Source organism: Pelophylax lessonae (genome assembly GCF_965119305.1).
Source record: "Pelophylax lessonae genome assembly, chromosome: 1".
Classification (NCBI taxonomy): Eukaryota; Metazoa; Chordata; class Amphibia; order Anura; family Ranidae; genus Pelophylax; species Pelophylax lessonae.
This window is the reverse complement of record NC_138768.1, coordinates 844,656,949-844,679,652: the sequence shown is the minus strand read 5'-3', so window position 1 is coordinate 844,679,652 and position 22,704 is coordinate 844,656,949.

Genomic DNA, 22,704 nt, shown 5'->3' with positions numbered 1-22,704 from the left:
AACAACCATGCCACATTCAAAGTTACTTAAATCTTCTTTCTTCCCCATTCTGATGCTCAATTTGAATGTGGCTGATGAGTGTATATCATATATTATATTATTACGTTATATATATTAGCGTTTGGGCCGGAGCTTTGACGTGGGCACTGCAGCCATGTCAAGGCTGCAGTGAATTGTTAGCCAGGGTCAATTTGATTTGTATGCAGGCTAGCTGGTAAGTGTGCTAGGACATTTGTTTTGAGAGGTTGGTGTCGGTAGGGCAGTGGATGGTGTGAGCCAGTAGAGCAGTGGAGTTTGTCAGCAGGGTAAAGGACGGTGTAGGTAGAGCAGAGGTTGATGTCAGTAGGGCAGTGGATGGTCAGTAGAGCAGAGGTTGGTGTCAGAAGGGCAGTGGATGGTGTCAGTAGAGCAGAGGTTGGTGTCAGAAGGGCAGTGGATGGTGTCAGTAGAGCAGAGGTTGGTGTCAGAAGGGCAGTGGACGGTGTCAGTAGAGTAGAGGTTGGTGTCAGTAGGGCAGTGGATGGTGTCAGTAGAGCAGAGGTTGGTGTCAGAAGGGCAGTGGATGGTGTCAGTAGAGCAGAGGTTGTGTCAGTAGGGCAGTGGATGGTGTTAGTAGAGCAGAGGTTGGTGTCAGTAGAGCAGAGGTTGGTGTCAGTAGGGCAGTGGATGGTGTCAGTAGAGCAGAGGTTGGTGTCAGTAGGACAGTGGATGGTGTCAGTAGGGCAGTGGATGGTGTCAGTAGAGCAGAGGTTGGTGTAAGTAGGACAGTGGATGGTGTCAGTCAGTAGTGCAGTGGTTGGTGTCAGTAGGACAGTGGATGGTGTCAGTAGAGCAGTGGATGGTGTCAGTAGGGCAGTGGATGGTGTTAGTAGAGCAGAGGTTGGTGTCAGTAGGGCAGTGGATGGTGTCAGTAGAGCAGAGGTTGTGTCAGTAGGGCAGAGGTTGGTGTCAGTAGGGCAGTGGATGGTGTCAGTAGGGCAGTGGATGGTGTCAGTAGAGCAGAGGTTGGTTTCAGTAGGACAGTGGATGGTGTCAGTAGAGCAGTGGATGGTGTCAGTAGGGCAGTGGATGGTGTCAGTAGAGCAGAGGTTGGTGTCAGTAGGGCAGTGTATGGTGTCAGTAGAGCAGAGGTTGGTGTCAGTAGGGCAGTGGATGGTGTTAGTAGAGCAGAGGTTGGTGTCAGTAGGGCAGTGGATGGTGTCAGTAGAGCAGAGGTTGTGTCAGTAGGGCAGAGGTTGTTGTCAGTAGGGGCAGTGGATGGTGTCAGTAGGGCAGTGGATGGTGTCAGTAGAGCAGAGGTTGGTGTCAGTAGGACAGTGGATGGTGTCAGTAGAGCAGTGGATGGTGTCAGTAGGGCAGTGGATGGTGTCAATAGAGCAGAGGTTGGTGTCAGTAGGGCAGTGGATGGTGTTAGTAGAGCAGAGGTTGGTGTCAGTAGGGCAGAGGATGGTGTCAGTAGAGCAGAGGTTGTGTCAGTAGGGCAGAGGTTGGTGTCGGTAGGCAGTGGATGGTGTCAGTAGAGCTGAGGTTGGTGTCAGTAGGACAGTGGATGATGTCAGTAGAGCAGAGGTTGGTGTCAGTAGGGCAGTGGATGGTGTCAGTAGAGCAGAGGTTGGTGTCAGTAGGGCAGTGGATGGTGTCAGTAGTTTATTATTTATTACAGTTTGATTATTTTAATTTTATTTTTTTTTAAATATTTTTGTATTGTTTTTTGCTATTTTTTTTAATAACCCTGTTGTGGGGGCTTTGGTGATATATCAGGGGTCTAAACAGATCTAAACCCCTAACGTAGAAAAGACAATTCCAAGTCCCCTTCTCTGTAGCCTCAGCTGCACTGGACAGTAAATGAATGGGAAATGCTCGGTGCTGAGTGGGTACCTGTTCATTCACAAACTGAAGCATTGAAAAGACTGTTTACTATGCTTCAGTTGTGAAAGAACACAGAAAGTAATCAGTACCGATCACTCTCTGTGTTCCTTCAGAAAAGAAAGGGACCAGTGAACAACATATTTACTGGCCTCTTCCACCGCTCTCCATCCTAACACATCCCCCACAGCAGCTGTCATGAGAGGAGAAGAGGGGAGTCATCAGTGGTTTGTGTGTGTGTGTGTGGAGGGGGGGCAACTAGGGGAGAACCCATGGGTCTAAGAGGAACCTGGAGAGGAGGGGCGGTGGGGGGCAGCATTTACTAGACCTGATTAGCTGTATTTTCCTGCAGCAGCTGAATGCCAGTGGGAGGGGGAAGAGGAGAAACAGGCTTCCAGCTGCTGCCGGAAAATACAGCTAATTGGGTCTAATAAATTCTGCCCCCACCATCCCTCCTCAGGTGAGACCGGGATTCTGCACCCCTATCACTATGCCCAAGTTCTTGACACATTCTGTGGACACCGGCTATTATGATTTGTTTGATAATTCTACTCCTTTATGATGTTTGATACATGTAAATTGAAATAAATACCAACCAAAATACTATGGTTGTTTACAATGGGTCAGGGAAAGATCTTAGAACAAAGCCATCCACCATAATATTTTTTCCTGACCATTTCCACTTTTTCCATCATCAATCCTCCGATCTCTACCTAAAGGAGTTGTAAAGTCAGGAAGGTTTTTTTTTTTTTATCTTAATGCATTCTATGCATTAAGATAAAAAGCCTTCTGTGTGAAGCAGCCCCCCCCCCCAGCACCTCCCAATACTTACCTGAGCCCCATCTCTATCCAGTGATGTCCATCAATCCCTCGGCCGTCTGGGACTCTCCCTCCTGATTGGCTGAGACACAGCAGCTGCGCCATTGGCTCCCGCAGCTGTCAATCAAAGTAATTCGTCCCATCAGGAGAGAGAGAGGGTGGGGCCGAACTGCAGCTCCGTGTCTGAATGGATACACGGAGCTGCAGCTCGGCTCAGGTGCCCCCATAGTGAGTTGCTTGTTGTGGGGGCACTCAACTGAAGGGAGGGGCCAGGAGCAGCGAAAAGGGACCCGCTGCTGCTACTGCTGGACTCCCAGTGGTCTCGGCGATGCGCGCGCATGCGGCCGGAGGCTCGCTTCCGCTGTGTTTAGACACAGCGGGAGTGGGGCCGGAGGAGGAGAGGCCGCAATAGTCATCTTTCTTCCCCGATTGTCGGGGAAAGTGTAAACAAAGCGGGAGCGGATCTTCTCTGTGACGGACAGGGAGAGATCACAGAATTCAGCATAGCTGAACCTGCATTCTCTGTCTGTGTCACAGGACCCCCTCCCCCCACACACATCAGTAAGCATGAGGCACACATTTAACCCCTTGATAACCAACAGTGTTAACCCCTTCCATGCCAGTGTCATTATTACAGTAACAGTGCATATTTTTAGCACTGATTACTGTAGTAATGTCACTGGTCCCCCCAAAAGTGTCAAAAATGTCAGTTAGGGGTCCGATCTGTCCGCCACAATGTCACAGTCCCGCAAAAAATCGCAGATCACCGCCATTACTAGTAAAAAAAAAAAAAAAATGACATAAATATTTCCCGTAGTTAGTAAACGCGATAACTTTTGTGCTAACCAATTAAAATATGCTTATTGCGTTTTTATTTACTAAAAATATGTAGCAGAAAACAAATTGGCCTAAAATGTTAAACAATTTGGATTTTTAAATTTTTTTTGGGAATGTTATATTTTAGAATGTGAAAAATATTGTTTTTTTTTTCAAAATTGTCGCTCTTTTTTTAAAAAATTAAAAATCGCACAGGTGATCAAATACCACCAAAAGAAAGCTCTATTTGTGGGGAAAAAAGAACATAAATTTAATTTGGGTACAGCGGCGCACGACCGCGCAATTGTCCGTTAAAGTAACACAGTGCAGAATCGCAAAATATGGCCTGGTCAGAAAGGGGGTAAAATCTTCCGGTCTTAAAGTGGATAAAAATACACTCATTGAGAATTTTGTTGTCAAAGACATGTAGCTAAATACATTTTGACCTAAATATATGACAAAAATTTAATATATTGGATATTTTTTAACAGTCAAAGTAGAAAATGTAAATTGTTTGCAAAATTTTTGCTCTTTTTTTATTAATATCACAAAAAATAAAAAGCGCAGAGGCGATCAAATACCACCAAAAGAAAGCTCTGTTTGTGGGGAAAAAAGGACGTAAATTTCGTTTAGGTCCAGCATTGCATGACCGCGCAATTGTCAGTTAAAGTTGCACAGTACCAAGTTGAAAAAAGTGGCCTGGTCATTGAGCAGCAAAATCTTCCGGGGCTAAAGTGGTTAAAAAAAAAAATGAGACTTTACAGACACTTTAATGCTCCAAAAAATATATTTTGATACCACAGGGCTGATCCGTCACACTCCGCTGGCTGACTCATCATGTCTTAGTGATGCCTACCATTGGCAAAAATGGGAAAAAAGTACACCTTTAAATACCTCTAACTGCATAATTTTAATCTAAATAATCTATAGTGTGTTTGTTAGTAAGTCTTTCAGTTTTTTTTTTTATTTGATCAAATAAAAAAAAAAAACTGAAAGACTTACTAACAAACACACTATAGATTATTTAGATTATAATTATGCAGCTATAAAATATATTAGTTATTGGGACTTTTGGTTTATTGATCCTTTAGTGCATAGCAGCTTTCTATTATTATTTTACACAGTTGCGCTGAATTTTTTATTTATTATTATTTATTATAATTATGCAGCGTTACCTTTAAATGTGACTAAGTGGTTTTAGTTAAATAATACAAATTATACTCTGTGTATCGTGTAAAATGGAAATGACACTCCACGTAAGTATTTTTAGGTACAATAATTATTAAACACTATAGATTGTATTAAATGAACAATTTAAAAGTGAAAAAGAATTTGTTGAGTAAACTACCAGTAGAGTACAATTAAAAATATTCATTTATCTCTGCCATATTGAGGCAATAAATCATGTTTGCCAATCTAGTATCTCAGATAGGTCTATCAACTGAAATGGCCTGTGATGCATCTTTCTCAGAAACATAGAAGGAATTTGCACCTGTCTCATTAGATATTTCTCCTTCTGAACACTGCAAACATTCAAAGCAGCACCGATGGAGTCCCCTCTTCATAACACTTCTATAACCTGGTGGGCAGAGTTCAGAACATGACGACACAGGCATCTAAATGCAAAACAAAAATATTACAAAAACTTCAGAATAAAGTTATTTGTCATCCTACAACTATGATATGTCGAAGACCATTCCAGCCGACTATCTTGATCTCAATCATGCATAAAGCATACAACACAGGACAATGAACATTCGGATTATCCTTGATCTTACTACCGATGTTCAAGCCTTTGTGCTATAGCTTGGGATATTACTGTAGTTACATTTTATGGTCCTGTTGACTGATCCGGCACTAAACCTGAACTTTTTTATTTTTGTGTACATGATGGAACCTAGATTTATTACACCTCAGTTCACATTTTGGTAAAACTGACCCTTTACTAGTTAAAACAAACTTTAAGACACAACCAAAATTAAATCAAATTGTTCCAACCCGGCAGAATGGTTCTCTAGAATTAACAAAACAGAGGAGATGGAAGAACTGATTCTTACATCCCAGGATAGAATACACAAATGTCATGCTACGTGGTTATGCTGGTCTGCTTTTAAATCCTCACTGACATACGCGGAAGGGATGGGGATGGTCCCGCTGGCATGGGTGGGACTTACCTGCAGAGATGGTGGACTCGGGCGCCCGGGGGGGGGGGCTGGGGCATACACCTGGCGTGTCTTCCCCCACGGTCTTTTCCTCTCCTCCTCCCGGCCTTCGTCTTTTCCTATAACCTTCTTTGTTCCCTCTGGACCTTCCCCCTAATCTCTCTCACTGCCCATCACCTCCCTCTCCCCCTCCTCCTTTTTTTCTTCCTTTATGTATTTTTTTTCTCTCTCTCTTCTTTTCTTTTTTCCCAAACCCTCTGGGTATTGACGTGTTGGAGAGCCCGACTGTGATCGACCCCGTGGGCGGGTCGGGCTGCTCTATTCCTCTGTATATGCACTATCACCTTCTCTTTAATTGTTGCCACATGGCCACAATCTGTGTCCCATGCTCTGGACACCTTTACCTGCCTCGTACAACGTGTTAATGTCATTATTCAAAATGTTTCTGTTTTCATGCGCTCCTTGGAGCAAAGTTTGTAAACCCCTTTTTCTTGCATTCAAATAAACTATTTTGATGGAAAAAAAATTAAATCAAATGGTCTACAGCCTTACATTGTAACATGGCATTGTTTCAGGATATTTCAGGAGGATTGCAAAACTTTACATCATGTCAGAATACTTTACTAAAGGGTTGGTCTTCACTTTGAGGGACACGTATTATCTGTATTGTCTTGAATTGCTTTCATGAAGGCACTGACCTCACCATGTTTCCATATTATGTCATCTTGAAAAATGACCAGCTGTCTGCCTTCAGAAGCGGATGCATTGAAGGTTCCAATGTGCTTGAGGTGAAACCTCCCTTTAGAAACATCTCCGTAATTGTAAATGTAATAGAGTTGGGTCATCTCTCCTCTCTCGTTAAAATAAACTTCTCCTCCAGTGGGATCTTGAAAATTAACTCTTCTTAAAAAGTACTAGAAAAATACATGTTTTCTTGTTTCATTATAAAGGAACACACACATATATATTTGGTATTATATTCTGTCTGAAGAGAACCTAATATGGCATCTTCAGGGTATTGTGCCTGCCAGTGTAGGCACCCACTTTTTTTGTTTGTCCTTAACTCATATCACAGTTTACTACCCTATTTGTTCCAGTGATGTTAACATATTACTACCATATCAATGGTGTAGTATGTTGTGTTTGCATATCCAGCCAACAATTAGGGCTTTCAACAGTTCACAGTTTTTTTTTTGAGCTCTACTTAGCTGATTGTTTACAGAACCAAAAAAATGAAATCTGCTATTTACAGTCAGCTAAATGAGTCAGAGCCATGACTCAGTATTCGGAGGGCTTCATAGGCAGGCAGTGTCGTGGGTGCACCGTGTATTATATGTTAAATTTAAAAAAAATGCAAAACTGCACAAAAATAGTGAGAAATGGATACAAAACATCAGTTCAAAAACTTAGAAACTTGAACTACTTAAAGCGGAGTTCCACCCTAAAATAAAACTTACCTCCATCTTCTTGCTCCGGGTCACCTGAAAAACAAATGGATAATTGCAATTTTTTTTTTTTTTTACTTACCTCGTTTAGAAGAAAATATACTCACCTTACTTCCTCTTCCTCCCCTCGGCGGCCACGGCGATTCGTCACTTCCTGGCTTCGCAATGATTCCTGGGAGCTGAACGTCATCGCTCCCAGGAATCAATGCGCCTGCACCGGCCCCGACGTCAGTTCCAGTGCGGGCGCCGTCATACCTTGCTAAACAGCTTCTGGGCATGCCCAGAAGCTGTGCAGGGATGACGCTGTCGCACCGGAAGTGACGGCGGGGCCGGTGCAGTGCATCGTGGGACCGAAGAAGACGGAAGAGGACACAGAAGAGGATCGCGCTGGCTTCAAGCTGCCCACACCTAAGATGGCAGCACTGGACAATACATTTTCAAGGTAAGTATTTCTTCTTGCAGGTAAGTGCAACTCGGGACAGATCAGAGGCTAGCCATTGTGAAATGCACTAGCCCTGACTGTCCCGGGGGTATTTTTATTTAAAAAAAATGTCCCAGGGTGGAACTCCACTTTAAGTTCTTGCACCATTATGCCCCTCATGGACCAGAGCAATTTTTATATTTCCACCATGGGCTTGAGGGCAGAGACTGATGTGAAGGTACAATATCTATGTGTAAAGTGCTGAGTAAATTGACAATGCTATATAAGTACCTGTAATAAATGGGCGTGTTTATTTACCAATAACTTTGTCGTTACATTAGATAACAAAGTAATGGCTTCATCTGATGCAGCTGGCTTGGACCAACAAAACTGCTCGGGTTGAGGCCCTTTTTGCTTTCCCATTATAGATTATTCATTCCTACTGGACCCACTTGCAATCATTACATGAAACAAAGAAAGACAGAGGCGCCTCTAAGTGTAGAATTTTTATGGTAAGTTTAATAGATAAAATTATACACTCACATCTGCAAGCATATGTTCATGCCCATAAACAAGGTTCCGATGTAGATAAGTGATGAGGAATGGTCATCCAGTCCTAAACATCCATCCCGCTGGAGCCGAGATCCCCTCTCCGTGGCCGGCAAGTACGGCGGAGATGTAAACAGAAAGCAGGCTCGGTATGGTAGCTGAAAGCGAGGCTTGGTTGATAGTCGGATAAGGATGACGTTATCTGTGTGTGACGCATTTCCGAGCATGCATGCTGCCTGGGGGAGGGAAGCCGCGCTCCTTCTTCACGGCAGTAGTCTTGTTTCTAGCCCTGTGGAACCCTTGGCTTTGATTTCTGGATGGCTGCCCAATATGGTGGACTTTTTTTCTCCCTGTGCCATTCATGACTCCTTGACTCCCATGGTCTTTGGTCTAAAATATGTGACTAATGCGTCTGTTACAATTTTGTGAATCATTACATGAAAGCCTGTTCCTTTTTGGGTTCACTCAGTTCAGCTCTGGACTTCTTTGTTCCAAGGAGGACCTGGATGTTTGATTTGATTTTAAGTATCTGATTGCTTTTTACACCCATCATAATTGACTGCAGTTTTATGCTTTCCATCCAGCTGGCATGGGATATATATATATATATATATATATATATATATATATAACAGGCAGCACTTTTCACAATGTGAGGAAAGCAGAGCTGGAAAACAGCCAGTGTCAGAGGGGACATGTACACAGATAATCAGGGCACTGATCATCAGTGCCCTTATTATCAGTGCAGCCCCATCAGTGCCAATACAGCCCACTAGTGCTGCCTATAATTACCTATTGCCCATCAGTTCCTCATATCAGTGCTCACCAATGCCCCCTATTAATTCCTCCTCATCAGAGCAACCTATCATTGCCCATCAGTGCTTCCTATCAGTGCCACCTATCAGTGCCCATCAGTGCCGCATATCAGTGCAGCCTCAACAGTGCCTCCTCATCGGTGCTTCCTCATCGGTGCCTATCAGTGCCGCCTCATCAGTGCCCATCAGTGCAGCCTCATAAGCGCACTTCAGTGAAGGAGAACAATTGCTTATTTGCAATTTTTTTAACAGTTTTTTCCTTTGTTCAGCAAAAAATAAAAAAACTCAGTGGTGATTACTACCAAAAGAAAGCTCTATTTGTATGAAAAAAATTTATAAAAATGTTATATGGTTGCAGTGTTGCATGACCATACAATTGTCATTCAAAGTGTGACAGCACTGAAAGTATCAGGTAAAAGTGATCCGAGCTTCTCTACAGCCGCCCAATCAATTTTACAGGACTTAGATAAGGGCATCCCCTCTCACTGCCACCCCCCACCATTCCTAGGCTCTCCTGTTATACCCTAGCCCTGTTGCACATGGTTGAGTTGGCTGCCCACAGAGGAAAGCAAGGAACTTCCGTACCTCCCTCTTTTCTGTGATGAATGAAGCCAAAAGGTGATGGGAATTTAGCCACTTCTAGTTTCAGTTCAGTGTTTACATGGTTTTTGCCACTTGCCAACAAGGAAAACAGCTAATTATGCTGATCTTGGTGTGATCAGTTGCCTTGGACGGAAGAAAGGAATCAGGGTTTAATACACCGTTAATCTAGCAATAGAGAGTACCTGTCACTAACCAAGCTATCACAATAAGGTTGAATAAAAAAAATGTACAAACCATTTAAAAAAAAAATAAAAGCACCCACGTTGGTTATGTGCAAATGCACACACCCCACCCAATGCTCATGTGTCACAGCAACACTCGGGTCAAGTGAGGTGTGCAGTGGCCGGGTTATCTCTTCCTCTTTCTGCAACGTGCTTTGGGTCTGGAACAGTGGCAGCTGGTGTTCCATCAGTTGGGGGTGGGGGGCGGCAGACAGACCTGCCCCCCCATATCACCTGCACCACCACATCTCATCCCCCGCTCACCAGCCCGCCAGCTGCCAGTTTACTTACCTTGTTCCTCTGGAATGACAGGCGGCGGCTTCCCCCTAAGGCTCCTTCATGTCCCTTCTCGGTGGCCGTCCCCCCCCCCTTCTTGGCCAATAGGATGCCTTCTCCTTTCGGCCAATCTGGAAACAGGTCTCAGGACCCGCTTCCTGTTTGGCTGGGAGGAGAATCAGTGTGGCAATAGCGAATATTCATTCGCTATTGTCACACAACTGGGTGGGCTCAGGGCGCAGTGCTCTGCCCCCCCCAGCCCATCCATTTTATGAAGCCTATTAGAGCCTCTGGCTCTAATCGGGTGCTTCAAAAAAAAACCCATTGGAATCCATGCATCCAGCGCCCTGCATGTAGATTTGGGGGCTGGATGCATGGATAGGGGGGGTGGAGCCCCTGCGTCCCCAATGGATGGGCCGCCACTGGTCTGGAGGGACCTCTCCTCAGCTTGCACCCTCACTAGTCCTCAGCTTGCACCCCAGATGTCCAGACCGCATCCCAAATGGACAACCATGCCTAAACAACTGATAGATATCTGTCTGTATAAACCACTTTAGGGAAGTTTCTAACAGCTTTTTCTCTATTCTGTTATTCTGATCACTGGCTTTCATGTGACTCTCAGTGGTTAACTCCCTGATCATTTTGAGCCCCATTTAGCATATTTTTTTGAGCCTTACCTTAAGCATATATCTATAGTTGCCTGGGTTTGATTTAAGTTTCTTAGATGTGTATAATTGCATTTCATGCAGAGCATGTGCCATGGCATAAACAGATCGATAAACTTGGTAAGTTGTCCCAAAACGCTCAGTGTAATATATGAATTTGGGGAGATCAGCTAAATAAATACTGTGGTTACATTTGTGAAGTTTATTTCCGTAATAGAATTCAATTGCCTTGTTAAGTATGGAATAGGAAGTTGCGCAGCCAAAGTAAATTGCAGTGATGAATTCCAGTAAACTGTCACCCGGATTATCTGCTGATGTCGCCTTCTCTAAAATTTTCTTTAAATCTGGGATTGTTTTGGTGTTTGGTGAAAATATCAGGCTTCCATGGAGTGAAGATTTTCCTTCTACATTAAGTGGAAGCTGAGGAATTGGATTTGCTGAAATAACTAATGTCTTTAGATGACCAACTCTGCTTTCACTTTCAATAAAATATATAGGGAACAATGAAACAGTGCCACAGAGTACAACAACACTGGAGGTTGAATTGTAAATGGTCTGTTTTCTCTTATTGAGGTTAAACCGTCGCTTACTGGTCTGACCAGATTGTAGGCTTATTGTATACTCAATACTGATGCCATGTTCAGCAGCCTGTTTGGTTAGCTCTTGACTTTGTTTCTCTCCAGCATCATCATCAGATGTAATAACTCCAATCCATGTCCAACCATAATGTTTTAACAGCTTAATGATTGCCAGACACTGGGTCGGATCACTGGGGAGTGTTTGGAAGAAGGATGGGTAGAACAGCTTATTGGTTAAAAGAGGATCCGTTGCACCATAGCTGATCTAATAAAACAAAAAAGAACATAATATCATTTGTTTTATTGTATATAGTATAGAGTGGTTACTGACTTTTCAATTTTTTATGGAGTCTGGCAGATAGACCTGACTTAATGACAAAGCAACAAAGGTTTGGACACAAATGCAAAAACATCCCAGTATCAAAAGTTCTTATAATGGACCGGTGTCTTTTTCCCCATAATTGCAGTTGTTGTTTAACCTCCCTGGTGGTATGATTATGTCAGGAATTCTGTACCAAAAGCGGTACAATTTTTTGCGTGGAAATTTGGCGTTGTGTATTATAGGCCTACAATTCTTAGTAATTACTGACTTAAACCTGACCAAAACAAGACTCTAGTAGACATCCCAGATGTGATAAATTTGAAACACAAATGCATGAATTATAATCTAATCAATAATATAATTTTATTATATAATATATAATATAATATGTATATATATATATATATATATATATACTGTATATATGTGTATATATATATATATATATATATATATATATATATATATAATATAAATGTTATGTGTTCGTGTTTTGTGCAACATTCAACGTTTGAATTTCCCTCCCTAGTTCCGCTCCCATGCAGCATTGCTGCTGCAGGGAACGGAACTAGGAAGTCATCAGACCAACGGAGGATGGACGAGCGGTGGGGATCTCGGCTGGCAATCACAGCAATGGGAGATCATCGCTGGATCGCCAGGAGAAGGTAAGAGACACCGCTGTGCGCTCTGCACATCCACCCCGAGCGTGACTCGGGGATACCGATAACAGCATTGAAAATCCACCCCGAGTCACGCTCGGGGATACCGCTAGGCAGGTTAAAAGGATGCATGGCCATTTTTCATTCACTGGATTCAACATTCTAACAAAGTTGCACAAAGTTCTTAAGCTAGCCACCCACACAAGGATTTCTTTCCTTCAGTTCCCCAGCGCTAAGCAAGAGAAATTGATCAATTCTTCCATCCATGCTAAACAGCGTGCATAGAGGAACTTCACTGTTTACTATTGCATTCTGGAGCTGCGACTGCTTAATAACTAAACAGGGCCTTCGCCTGATTGGATGTAGACACTATTCTGCTGAAACATTTCTGACTGGCTGCTTTGAAAAAAGTCAATCAAAATATTAACTTTTGTTGTGTGGAAAGGGTGCAGAAAAGGACCACTCACAGCTCGAATTTTAGCTGATTTAGGTCCCTTTCAAACTTTTGCGACTTGCCCTGCGATGTGGGACTGCAAAGTCGCATGACAAGCCGCACTCCATGATTTCCAATGAGTACCATTCATATCTGTAATACTTCAAGAAGCTTGTACGACTTCAAGGTAGTCCCTGCACTACTTTGGTCCGATTTGATTGCGCTTTGAGGTCCATAGATATAGGCATTGCTTCAAGACCAGTCAAAATTGCGGCAAAATCATGGCAAAAAAAAAATTGGCAAATTCGCTGTAAAATCACGTGACTTTTAGGTCGCACAAGTGTGAAAGGGGCCTTAGCAGGATTTGGCCCATATTCAGACTGTGTCAAAAACAACAAAAAATGCTAAAAGGATGTTTGGCTCGCAGCTCCACACTCTCCCTGGATTGATCATAACAAACCGAAAGGCTATGTATGACAGAAATATGGCCTCAACTCATAAATATAAATACAGCAATCAATAAATATTGTGTACTACTGGGCAGGTATCCCAACACTTGGACACACAACTACTACACACTAGGAATGTTAATACTAGTAATAGAAACAGTTCTTGTGTTCCACAAAAACCAATTAATCCTGTATTTTCTAAATGATTTAATTAAACTTCAGAAATATTTCTGGGGTGCTGATAGGGTCAACGGACATTCTGGGTTATCAACTAGATTGTTGAGGCTTGTACAGGAGACTGGATAGATATAAGGAAAAAGTGCCCCTACGTCTTGATTACTACTTACAAGTGAACAGCCTATTGCCTTTAGTATTTCAACCCCATAGTGTTTAATCAATGACTAGATTCCACAAGATCTACAAAGCAGGCACCAGGGGTAAGCAGTAGAGATCGACCGATTATCGGCAAAGCCGATATATCGAGGGCCGATATGCACTTTCCCTGATATATTGGAATCGGCTTTTGGTTTACCAATATTGCCAATATTTCAGGGAAAGTGCTTGTACCGGGGTGATGCCTGCAGCTAGAGGCATCACCCCAGTACCGGTGTCCATAGCCGATGGTCGGCTGTCTTGTAATGACAACCGATGCGGCTGACAAGCCACTCGGCTGTCATTTTAAGGAGCGGGAGGGGATGTCCCCCCCCCCTCCCGCCGCCTTCCGCGGCTCACCCGTGTCTCCCATCCCAGTGGGAGATCCGGGCATCCTACCTTCACTGCCGCAGTCTGTCCCCAGTCTCCATTTCTTTGAATTCGGCGCCGCCACGTACCCGGAAGTGTCATGACATGACATCACTTCCGTGTACTGGCGGCGCCAAAATTCAAAAAACGTAAAACTTACAGCATTCAAAACAGCCAAACTTGGTGTTTTGAATGCTTTTAAGTGCAGAGGAGGGGTTTGGGGTCTTTTAAACCCCCAGATCCCTCCACCACAGTACCTGCAGACATTAAAAAAAAAATTAAAAATGTTATTGTCCGAAAATATCGGCACATATCGGCCGATATTAAAATATTGGTATCGGTATCAGCGGTAAAAAAAACGATATTGGTCGATCACTAGTAAGCAGTACCTTAAATAATGTAAGTACATGTAAGCTCAATCACTAAAAACACATATTAGCTTGTGCATAGAGATGTCGCGAACATAAAATTTTATGTTCGCGAACGCGAACTTCCGCAAATGTTCGGGAACGGGCGAACCAGGCGAACCGCCATAGACTTCAATAGGCAGGCGAATTTTAAAACCCACAGGGACTCTTTCTGGTCACAATAGTGATGGAAAAGTTGTTTCAAGGGGATTAACACCTGGACTGTGGCATGCCGGAGGGGGATCCATGGCAAAACTCCCATGGAAAATGAGGTAGTTGACGCAGAGTCTGGTTTTAATCCATAAAGAGCATAAATCACCTAACATTCCTAAATTGTTTGGAATAACGTGCTTTAAAACATCCAGTGTGTGAATACGATCAGGTATGATGTTGTATCGATCAGGTAGTGTAAGGGTTACGCCCGCTTCACAGTGACAGACCAAACTCTGACAGACCAAACTCCCTGTTTAACACACCGCAAACAACCGCAAACAGTCTATTTGCAGTGGGCACAGTACAGTCTGTGGGCCTGACACTCACTGGCAGGCAACTGCAATTATATTACAGAGGAAAAATTAAATTTCTTTTTTATCTGCAAGGTGCTGTGCCACCCTATATGAGTGGTGGGCAGTGGGCACAGTGCAGTCTGTGGGTCTGACACTCACTGGCAGGCAACTGCAATTATATTACAGAGAAAAAATGAAATTACTTTTTTATCTGCAAGGTGCTATGCCACCCTATATGAGTGGTGGGCAGTGGGCACAGTACAGTCTGTGGGCCTGACACTCACTGGCAGGCAACTGCAATTATATTACAGAGGAAAAATGTAATATATAAATATCACTACTTGTACTAAATTAATAGACGATGTTGTAATCCACTGCACTTTAGGAAATACAGGTAACACAAACCTGACAGAATAACACAAATAACACAAATTGCTGCTACTTAAATGAGTAAATATAATAAAAAATAAAATTCATCCAGAAAAAACAGGAACTGGCTTTTTCATTTGAATTTCAGTAGCGCAGGGATGGTGATAACCTCTTACCAAATAAATAGGATGATAACATATACCAAAATATATGAATCAGATGTGATAAATATAAGCATAAAATCATAAATACATAAAAGCATGAAATCACATCAATAGGAGTCCATAAAGTCCATAGGTATATAGTGCATAGATCAATGAAAGTGCAAACATGAAGGATCACAGGTGCAACTTATGGGGACCACCCTTGCTTGCCACCACCACACAGTGCCGGGAGAAGTATCTGAAATTCAGACTCACAAGACGCCTATGCCTAACCACTCTCATGGACTAGGCAACAACAGCATATAGTAAAGGTTTCCAGTATCAGGTTTCCTCCAGATCTCTGATTTGTGCTGCAAAGACTCCTGGTAAATTTATAGTGCACTATAGTCCATGAGAGTGGTTAGGTATAGGCGTCTGGTGAGTCTGAATTTCAGATACTTCTCCCGGCACTGTGTGGTGGTGGCAAGCAAGAGTGGTCCCCATAAGTCGCACCTGTGATCCTTCATGTTTGCACTTTCATTGCTCTATGCACTTTATACCTATGGACTTTATGGACTCCTATTGATGTGATGTCATGCTTTTATGATTTTATGCTTATATATTTATATATTTAGCCCCCATCGCCACGCCTTTCTTTTGCAGGAAAAATTGATTACCAAAATAGAAGTAGTTGTGCTCCATGCCGAATGTTAATAATTCAAGAATGAATTTCCTTTGTTGAAGAGGAATCTCATAGGCCTGGTCTAGAAATACGCTGACGGCCTCATACCCCAGGTCATGAGGGATGACCGTGTACAAGGATGTGATGTCCGCAGTGACCAGTAGAACACTACCTTCGACTTCTAAGTTGGTTAATTCCTGGATGCATTGGGAGGTGTCTTTCAGGTAAGCTGGGGTGTCTTTAACCAGGGGTTGCAAGAAGAAATCCACGTATTTGCCAATCTTAGATGTTACGGAATCTATTCCGCTCACTATAGGTCTCCCTGGAGGTTTGGTTAAGTTCTTGTGCACTTTGGGGAGATAGTAAATGATTGGTATGCGTGGAGCGAGTGGAACTAAAAATTCTTTCTCTTTCTCATTAATAATACCATCATCAAAACCTCTTTTCACAATCTTTTCCAATTTCCTTTTGTATGTCCCCGTGGGATCTTTCGGGAGGATCTGGTAAGTATCCCGGTCTGATAGGAGGTTCTCCATCTCTTCAAGATAGTCTTCCTTTTTCAGGAGCACTGTGCCTCCCCCCTTATTGGCCGGGCGGATTATCAGGTTCTTATTTTCACAAAGGGTCTTGATCCCTATGGTTAAATCTCTTTGGGGCTTCACTTTAGTCTGTTTCTCCTCTAACTCCCTTAGGACAACTTCCTTAAAAATCTTCACATGATTACTGGAGCTCCCTCCTGGGTTAAATAAGGAAGCGTTCCTGAGGTTAGTTGGAATGCAAGAGGTCTGGTTGTATGACACATAATTCCTTTCTTTGGCGTTGCATAAAAAGTGTCGTTTAACATTCAATTTACGTATGAATTTATGCACGTCAACAAAGGTCTGGAATTTATTGAGTGGCTTCTTCGGGGCATATTTCAGTCCCTTATTTAAAGTTAGAACCACTCCACTCAAATTGAAAATCCCAGGGGTGTCTACTTTTTCTTTTTTCCGTGCTCTGCCCCCCCCCCCCCCCCCCTGCAGCCCCTGCTGTTTTTTTTCACTTGGCTTTCCCTGGTCCCCGGCCTAAAAAACCCAGTGGTTTGGAGCTGATAGGGGTTTGAGGTGGACCTCTCGTATGTGAGTATCTCTCATCCTCTTCTGACTCCTCGTAGTCAAGCGGGCCATATCTGTTATATGTTGGGTAACCAGGGCCTTGCGGTGTGTAGGGAGATTCGGAATAATATCCGGTATAATCCATCGATCCTCTACGCGGGGATATGGACCTCGATCTCCTCTGGTTCCTTTCATCTGATCGGTCCCTTCTCATATGTCCCTGTTTAGGGTGATCGTAACCCCAAATTTCAGGTTTCTTCTTTTTCTCCTCCCACCTTGTCTTTCCCTTTTGGGGAGGTGGTGGTTGTATTTCCCTTAATGGTTTGTAATTCTTATTGTGTGATGGACCACTGGTAGAGGTGTTGGTTTCTGGCTGTGTTCTGCCGGTGTTCCCAGATGTGGAACTTCGTGTAGGGGCATCTATTGGCTCTACAAAGGCCACTTGTTTGGCTCTGTCTCCAGAAGTCCCTTCGCCTGGGTCTGAGGGTGCGACAATCATTGTCTCCTCTCCTCCCAGATTCAGCTGCCATTTGAAGACTTTCCCTGACGTGTAGTCCTCCAAATCACGAAGTACTTCTTTTTTTTTTTGGCCTTCTGATCCACCTCCTCCATTGCCATATTCTCTCTCAATTCCTGGTTGTAGATTTTATAGGCTGGCTCTTGCATGAGAGGGGTTAACTTCTCTTTGATCTCTTGGATCTCCTTATTGAGCCTAACCACTTTTCTCCTTTTCTTATCTATAAGAAAATTAAGGAGACTCATACCAGCCCCATTGAAAAACTGGTACCATTCCGTTATCTCAGGATCACCCTGGTCTGGATTGATATTCCACCGTAGGCTTCGTGGGACCATCTTCTCCTGTACGTATTTTTCCAGGAAAACGATGTCCCAAGAAGCATGGAGTTCTGCAACTAACACGTTTTTTAGACGCATAAAGATGCCTCTCATATCCATGGAGTCATTAGTGGTCTTATCAAAGACCTCCTCCACGGCTAGTTTCCGCGTACTATGGTATTCAAAGATATCCATAGGGTTAGATCCGCTGCACTATTATTGAGTACATTGAATATGTGTATAGAAAATGGTGCGCAGGATCTGTGATCAAAAAAAGCTGCTACCTTAGAACCAATTGGGGATAAACTTGTGTATAAAAAATCAGGTGCGCTAAATTTGTAAGTGTCACAGGTCAGAGGTGGAATTGACACTATATGGAGTGTCACTCACACCTCTGGGGTGTGTACCGGGTTTATTATACAGTAACCTGTATATCCACTGTAAATGAATGTGCATCAAAGTGCAGAAAATATCTGTGTTTGGCGATGATCAACACTCTACTTAACAAATAACAGTGCAAGTTTGGGTGTGTCCAAAACCACATATGCAAGTGATAAATAATCATCCAAAACAAACAAAAAAGCAAAAACCCTCAACGGTGTTGTGATGAATATAATAATCAACAAACGTAGAAAATGTCTGTGAGTAAATAAAGAAAGCAATAACCCTCAACGGGGCTATGACACTCAATTCAAAGGGATAACACTAGGGTTGAGCGAACACGGACTGTATTATTCGTGTTCGTACCGAATAATTGGATTTTTGTTACCCGAACACGGACCCGAAAACTTTACTGTATGTTCGGGTAAAAATCCATGTTCGGTCATTTTATTTCCGGGTTTTGTATGCATTGGCACACTTTTCGTGGCGGGCTTTCAAAAGCCAATCAACAAGCGTTTAACTGGTTTGCCTTAAACAATCCAAGCCATGCCTACAAATGTATTAGTAGCTGTGATTGGCCATCTGAAGCATGTGACCAAGTCTTTATAAGTTCGAGACGGAGCGCCGCTGCGTCATTATGCTGTAGTTCAGGGACAGAGCACACATCATACGTGCTGGCTGCTGATTAGGGACAGACAGGCAAAAATCATTTGTGTCCGAATAGAATTGAGGGACAGGTCGGAGTGTTTTAGGCAGGGCGAGTTGTAGGGCATTTTAGGGCGAGGCTGCTGATTTTTAGGGTCAGTGTTCTACAATCGATTTTGCTGTGTGGGGGGGTTTTCAGTGACCGATCTTATCAATCCTTTTAGGGAGAGGCTGGAGATAGGCAGGTGTCAGTGGTCCACATCGATTTTGCTGTGTGTGGGGTGCAGTGAACACAATCTTTTTGCCCACTGAGGAGGAGGGAGAAAAGTCTTTTTTATCAGTCACTGTGTGCAGCGTTTTTCCTTCAGTGCTGCTGTGCTGACTGTGATAATACACTGCTGTGTTCACATGTGCTATTATTGAGTGATTTCAAAAGTTATACACTTTTTCTATTCCACTATTCAATATACACCCTTGGGTTAAAAAAATTAAATTGTGGCATAGTCTGTACTAATCTAGTTAGAAATTACAAACTTAAAAGGGGAATTTTTTTTTTCCCTCCATAGCCTGCAGCAGAGCTGGTCCACATCGATTTTGCTGTGTGTGGGGTGCAGTGAACACAATCTTTTTTGCCCACTGAGGAGGAGGGAGAAAAGTCTTTTTTATCAGTCACTGTGTGCAGCGTTATTCCTTCAGTGCTGCTGTGCTGACTGTGATAATACACTGCTGTGTTCACATGTGCTATTATTGAGTGATTTCAAAAGTTATACACTTTTTTCTATTCCACTATTCAATATACACCCTTGGGTTAAAAAAATTAAATTGTGGCATAGTCTGTACTAATCTAGTTAAAAATTACAAACTTAAAAGGGGAATTTATTTTTTTTCCCTCCATAGCCTGCAGCAGAGCTGACTGATATAAGACACTGCTGTTCACATGTGCTATTGATAAATCACCAATTTTATATCATATTTTCTATTCCGCTATTCAATAAAAACCTTTGGGTATAAACAATTAAATTGCGGGATAGTCTGTGTCGGTACGTGTGAGATACACCTTTCCAATTTTTGGGGTGCATCTCATACTTCCGAGGATTTGAGGGTGCTGCCTGTTCCGAACTCCTCCTACTCCTCATCCTGCCTTTGGGGGTACAAAAAATAGTAATTTGGGCCTAGTCTGGGTCTCTACATGTGATATACATACACCTTTTGATATATTTTCTATTCCGCTATTCAATCAAAACCTTTGGGTATAAACAATTAAATTGCGGGATAGTCTGTGTCGGTACGTGTGAGATACACCTTTCCAATTTTTGGGGTGCATCTCATACTTCCGAGGATTTGAGGGTGCTGCCTGTTCCGAACTCCTCCTACTCCTCATCCTGCCTTTGGGGGTACAAAAAATAGTAATTGGGGCCTAGTCTGGTTCTGTACGTGTGAGATACATACACCTTTTTTTTGATAATATTTTCTATTCCGCTATTCAATCAAAACCTTTGGGTATAAACAATTAAATTGCGGGATAGTCTGTGTCGGTACGTGTGAGATACACCTTTCCAATTTTTGGGGTGCATCTCATACTTCCGAGGATTTGAGGGTGCTGCCTGTTCCGAACTCCTCCTACTCCTCATCCTGCCTTTGGGGGTACAAAAAATAGTAATTTGGGCCTAGTCTGGGTCTCTACGTGTGAGATACATACACCTTTTGATATCATATTTTCTATTCCGCTATTCAATCAAAACCTTTGGGTATAAACAATTAAATTGCGGGATAGTCTGTGTCGGTATGTGTGAGATACACCTTTCCAATTTTTGGGGTGCATCTCATACTTCCGAGGATTTGAGGGTGCTGCCTGTTCCGAACTCCTCCTACTCCTCATCCTGCCTTAGGGGGTAAAAAAAAATAGTAATTGGGGCCTAGTCTGGTTCTGTACGTGTGAGATACATACACCTTTTTTTTGATAATATTTTCTATTCCGCTATTCAATCAAAACCTTTGGGTATAAACAATGAAATTGCGGGATAGTCTGTGTCGGTACGTGTGAGATACACCTTTCCACTTTTTGGGGTGCATCTCATACTTCCGAGGATTTGAGGGTGCTGCCTGTTCCAAACTCCTCCTACTCCTCATCCTGCCTTTGGGGGTACAAAAAATAGTAATTTGGGCCTAGTCTGGGTCTCTACGTGTGAGATACATACACCTTTTGATATCATATTTTCTATTCCGCTATTCAATCAAAACCTTTGGGTATAAACAATTAAATTGCGGGATAGTCTGTGTCGGTACGTGTGAGATACACCTTTCCAATTTTTGGGGTGCATCTCATACTTCCGAGGATTTGAGGGTGCTGCCTGTTCCAAACTCCTCCTACTCCTCATCCTGCCTTTGGGGGTACAAAAAATAGTAATTTGGGCCTAGTCTGGGTCTGTACGTGTGAGATACATACACCTTTTGATATCATATTTTCTATTCCGCTATTCAATCAAAACCTTTGGGTATAAACAATTAAATTGCGGGATAGTCTGTATCGGTACGTGTGAGATACACCTTTCCAATTTTTGGGGTGCATCTCATACTTCCGAGGATTTGAGGGTGCTGCCTGTTCCGAACTCCTCCTACTCCTCATCCTGCCTTTGGGGGTAAAAAAAATAGTAATTTGGGCCTAGTCTGGGTCTCTACGTGTGAGATACATACACCTTTTGATATCATATTTTCTATTCCGCTATTCAATCAAAACCTTTGGGGTAAAAACAATTAAATTGCGGGATAGTCTGTGTCGGTACGTGTGAGATACACCTTTCCAATTTTTGGGGTGCATCTCATACTTCCGAGGATTTGAGGGTGCTGCCTGTTCCGAACTCCTCCTACTCCTCATCCTGCCTTTGGGAGTACAAAAAATAGTAATTTGGGCCTAGTCTGGGTCTCTACGTGTGAGATACATACACCTTTTGATATCATATTTTCTATTCCGCTATTCAATCAAAACCTTTGGGTATAAACAATTAAATTGCGGGATAGTCTGTGTCGGTACGTGTGAGATACACCTTTCCAATTTTTGGAGTGCATCTCATACTTCCGAGGATTTGAGGGTGCTGCCTGTTCCGAACTCCTCCTACTCCTCATCCTGCCTTTGGGGGTACAAAAAATAGTAATTTGGGCCTAGTCTGGGTCTCTACGTGTGAGATACATACACCTTTTGATATCATATTTTCTATTCCGCTATTCAATCAAAACCTTTGGGTATAAACAATTAAATTGCGGGATAGTCTGTGTCGGTACGTGTGAGATACACCTTTCCAATTTTTGGGGTGCATCTCATACTTCCGAGGATTTGAGGGTGCTGCCTGTTCCGAACTCCTCCTACTCCTCATCCTGCCTTTGGGGGTACAAAAAATAGTAATTTGAGCCTAGTCTGGGTCTCTACGTGTGAGATACATACACCTTTTGATATCATATTTTCTATTCCGCTATTCAATCAAAACCTTTGGGTATAAACAATTAAATTGCGGGATAGTCTGTATCGGTACGTGTGAGATACACCTTTCCAATTTTTGGGGTGCATCTCATACTTCCGAGGATTTGAGGGTGCTGCCTGTTCCGAACTCCTCCTACTCCTCATCCTGCCTTTGGGGGTAAAAAAAATAGTAATTTGGGCCTAGTCTGGGTCTCTACGTGTGAGATACATACACCTTTTGATATCATATTTTCTATTCCGCTATTCAATCAAAACCTTTGGGGTAAAAACAATTAAATTGCGGGATAGTCTGTGTCGGTACGTGTGAGATACACCTTTCCAATTTTTG